The following is a 4,674-nucleotide window of genomic DNA, read 5'->3' as shown; positions in this document are numbered from 1 at the left end:
GAAGGCTGAGGTGGAAGGATCACCGGAGCCCAGCAGGTCGAGGCTGCGGTGGCCGGGTGCTGCCACTGCACTCCAGTCTTGGCGACAGAGTGAGACTCCAACTCAAAAAAAAAAAAAAAAAAAGTTTATTTGAGCCAACAGCGGCTCACGAATTGGGAAGAGCTCAAACAGGGTATGTTTTGGGATCCATGAGAGGGCCTTAAGGGAAAGGCTTGTGTAAGGTGCAGGAGGAAGCAAACCACATTCAATACGTGACCGGGTGCAGTATTGTAGTCCCCTTATTTTGACTATATATATACAGGCGGGTGCTTCCTGGTTATGTAATCAGAGGTTAATTGAAGGTTTGTGGTTGGTTAAGACCAAGTTTTATTTCCCTTTAAGTTATTACTTTACAAAAAATGCAAGAGTTTGCATTTAAACTTTTTAAGGTAGGAACCTAGGGCACTACAGCCACTTCAGTCTAATTGCCTCCTACTTAATTATTTATAACACTCTACAGTGAAAGTGATTTTTCTCTGCACTTTTGGAATATATGTCAAACAGGGTCTCAAATCCACTACTCTGTCACCCCAGCTTAACCCTAACACTTCTAGAGCTTGCAGTAAAATCCTACATTTCCAGTTCTTTTCTCACATTCTCAAATGCCAACTTCCCCTCTTCCATTTATAACGTTATCAATTATTTATCCTTTCTTGTACCTTTTAAACAGACATGGTATTTCAATTGTTTCTTGTCTTTAGTTTTAAAGAGCAGTGACTGGCTATTAGCATATTTGTTTTCTGTTTATGAACCTTGCACTTGAGAGGAAAGCAGAGAATAGTCACCTGACTCTCCACTGTAAAAATTCTTTGTACCTCTCCTTTTATCTTCCCTAGGTGTACACACCTCATCAGAATGCCTTTGGGTTGAGGCCCTCCTTGGAAACTTTACATGGTGATATGTCCTCAGCCATCCTCCTGTCTTTTTCTGGTCCTGAGTTTCAGAACTCTCTGGGATGACCCAAGATGCCCACAGTGACCATGTCTCTTGGAGTGTCTAGTGAATATCAGCCCTGGGTCATCTCCTACCAGTGAACAGCCTGAGGTATGGGGTGGAGCCTTGCAGGGGAGCAGCTGGATGCCCTGTGGTTGAGAGGGCTCTCCTAGTGTACCCTTCATCTGGAAAGCAAACCACTTGGGACCTTAAGATTGTCTTCCCCCAGCCCTAGATTCCATTCCTCGGAGGCACATTGGTATGCAGCCAACTGGTTGCTGGTATTGATGGGAGAGGTTTCTTCTCATTTAAAACTAAGTGGATAACCTTGACTGGGAAGCAGAAATGTGAGTTTAGTGACTACAAGCTAAAGGAGGTAATTGAAGGATTCCTGAGGAGCCTTATCTATGGGTATCCTAGCCTGCTCACACCAGCCCTGGAAGGAGCCTTCATAGCTGAAAGAAGCTTAAGAACCTTGGACAGTGGAGTCCACAGGCAGAGATGGTTGGGGTTGAGATGGAAGAGAGGTGTGTGATGTCCTTTCTGAGGATGTAATTGATGTCCTTGGTGTGTTTCCAGACATTGTCAAATAGAATGAATTCAGAATTAAGTAAGAATGGACTTTATTCTAATGGGGTATTGCAATGGGGGAAACACCAAGTGTAGGATCCTCGAGAATCTCAAGGTGGCAGAAAGGGGCTTTCTTTTCTAGGGAAGACCTAATAAGATTAGAAAGAAGGTGAGAGAGGGTGGGCAAGATGGAGGGTGGCAAAATCAGATCCCTGATCAGAGAATGTTTTACCCTGAAGCCAGCTTGTTCTTAGGAGGGGTGTAAAGAAGGATTGGGAGGCTGAGGCAAGAAGATCTCTTGAGGCCAGAAGCTCAAGACCAGCCTGGCAGCATAGCAGGACCTTGTCTTTACAAAAAAGAAAGAAATTAGCCAGGAATGGTGGTGCATACCTGTAGTCCTAGCTACTGGGGAGGCTGTGGTGGGAGGATCACTTGAACCCAGGAGTTTGAGGTTACAATGAACTATTAGCATGCCACTGCAGTCCATCCTGGGTGACAAAGTGAGGCTTCATCTCATTTATGTAATTATATGTGTAATAATTCTTATTTTCATGTGATTATATATTGCTTTTTACTGACTGCCACTGGTCTTGAGCATTTTTTGTATGTGGTCCTTTATCTTCTGTGAAATAGTTTTCAGTAATTTTCTTACCTGGAATCTTTTTGTATGGTTATTGCTTTTCTCTTTTTTTTTTTTTTGTAAAACATACTCTGAAAATATACTCATAAATCCATGTTTATGTGTAAGGACTGTAAATATTTTTGTACAGGTTGTGTTTAGCTTTTTTTTTTTTTAACTTGGCTTTTTGCTTTTTATTGTGGTAAAATATTACAATATAAAATTTGTTATTATAGCCATTTTTAAGTATACAATTCAGTGACATTAACTACATTCATAATATTATGCAAAAGTCACTACTATTTATTTCCAGACCTCTGTATCACCCCACACAGAAACTCTATACTGAAACAGTGATTCCCATTTCCACCAACCCAACCCTGGCAATCTCTAACCTGCTTTCTGTCTCTATAAATCTGCCTATTCTAGATGTTTCATATAAATAGAGTCATACAATATTTGTTCTTTTTGTGCCTGGCTTCTTTCACTTACATAGTGTTCTCAGGGCTCCTCTGGGTCATAGCATTAGTAAGAACTTTATTCCTTTTTGTAGCTGAATAACATTTAGAGGATTGTTTTAGTCTTAACATCTTTCTGTACAAAAATGTGTAGCGCCACCCAGTTATCCTGTGAGTCATTTTCCAGCCTGGCATTTAGGGTCCTGTTTGTCTTGTCCAGCCCTGGCTGCTATGATGCCCTTTTACACTGAAGCCACTATTGAGTCATGAATAGTCACAGCCAATCTGCTTTCCAGTGTTATCACCCCCAGCTTTGCAAATCACGTATTATTGATGATTTTTTTTCTTTAATGTATATATTGTTTGAGTCAGGGTCTTACTCTATTGCCCAGGCTGGAGTGCAGCAGCATGACCATGGCTCACCACAGCCCCCACCTTCTGGTCTCAGACGATTCTTCCATTTCAGCCTCCTGAATAAGGGGGCCTACAGGCACGTGCTACCACATCCAGCTAATTTTTTAATTTTTTTGTAGAGATGATGTCCTGTTATGTTGCCTAGGCTGATCTTCAGTATTTTAATTAACCTTTTAATTCAAAAAGGAAAAGATTTTGTACTGCCAATAAATTATTCTATTCATGAAATGTACTAGTAATTAAGCTTGTAAATTTTTTGAAAGAACCCTGGGTTTTATTATTTTTTTATTTTTATTTTTTTAAACATATTTTTTATTTTAAAATTGTGGGATATAGTTAAGGGTTAGGTATACAGATATGCATCGTTCAGGCACCCTTGTTGATAAGGGGTGTCTCCTTGTCCCCAGAGAGATATTGACTACCATCAATCCCACCTCCCTTCTCCTCCCTATCCCCCCCCATAGTTTCCCACCACTGTCAATCCTTTTCTGATAGTATTATGATAGATGTTCAAGGTCCACTATATGAGTGAGAACATGTGATACTCAGGTCTTTGTTTCTGTGAGAGATCACTCAGTATTATAGACTCTAGTTCCATCCAGGTTGCTGCGAAATTCATGATTTTGTTCTTTTTATGGCTGTGTAGTATTCCATCGTGTCTATGTACCACATTTTTTAAATCCAATCCTCTTTTGATGGACAGCATGGTTGGTTCCAGGTTCTTGTCATTGTGAACAATGCTGCGATAAACATACGTGTGCAGGTATCTTTTTGATAGAGTGATTTGAGTTCTTCAGGTTATATTCCCAGTAGGGGGATTGCGGGGTCATATGGGAGGTCGATATTTAGGGCTTTTAGGAATTGCCACACTGCTTTCCACAGAGGTTGCACTAATTTACACTCCTACCCACAGTGTAGAAGTGTTCCCTTTTCACCACACCCTCTCCAGCAACTGTTATTTTTTGAGTTATTGATAATTGCCATTCTGACTGGAGTTAGGTGGTATCTCAGTGTGGTTTTGCATCTCCTTGATGATTAGTGAGGTTGAACATTTCTTCATGTATCTGTTGGCTGCTTGAATGTCTTCCTTTGAGAAGTGTCTGTTTATATCTTTTGCCCACTTTGTAGTAGGTTTGTTTGTTTTTTTCTTTTCACCACGTTTGAGTTCCTTGTAGATCCAAGATGTTAGGCCTTTGTCAGACCTGGAGTTGGCAAATACTTTTTCCCCGTCTGTGGGCTGTCTCCCTGCTCTCTTGATGGTTTCTTTGGCTTTGCAGAAGCTTGTCAGTTTAATGAGGTCCCACTTGTCTATCTTATCTCTTATGGCCCATGTGTTTCGAGTTTTGTTCAGGAATTGGATGCCAGTTCCAATTTCCATAAGGGTGTGTCCTGCATTTTCTAAGGTTCTTATGGTTTGAGGTTTTTCAGTTAGGTCTCTGATCCATTTAGAGTTAATTTTTGTGTATGGAGATAGATAGGGGTCTTGTTTGAATCTTCTGCATGTGGTCAGCCAGTTTTCCCAGCACCATTTACTGAATAGGTTCTCCTCTCCTGCATGGTAGTGGTGGAGGCTTTGTCAAAGATGAGTTGATTGAGAAATAGAGGTTTTGCTTCTGGAATCTCGATTCTATTCCATTGGTG

General features: G+C 40.8%; 1 protein-coding gene across 1 annotated transcript in view; it reads left to right on the top strand.

Annotated features, from left to right (window-relative positions):
- Positions 1-4,674, top strand: part of LOC103268158 (zinc finger protein 124-like) — a 25,141-nt gene that overhangs the window by 5,988 nt on the left and 14,479 nt on the right. The gene's annotated exons all lie outside the window — the stretch shown is intronic.

Source organism: Carlito syrichta, unplaced genomic scaffold (assembly GCF_000164805.1).
Source record: "Carlito syrichta isolate Samal-C Ts95f unplaced genomic scaffold, Tarsius_syrichta-2.0.1 Scaffold308794, whole genome shotgun sequence".
In the NCBI taxonomy this organism is placed as follows: Eukaryota; Metazoa; Chordata; class Mammalia; order Primates; family Tarsiidae; genus Carlito; species Carlito syrichta.
Note: the sequence above shows the minus strand (reverse complement) of the source record. Positions and strands in the feature narration are given on the sequence as shown.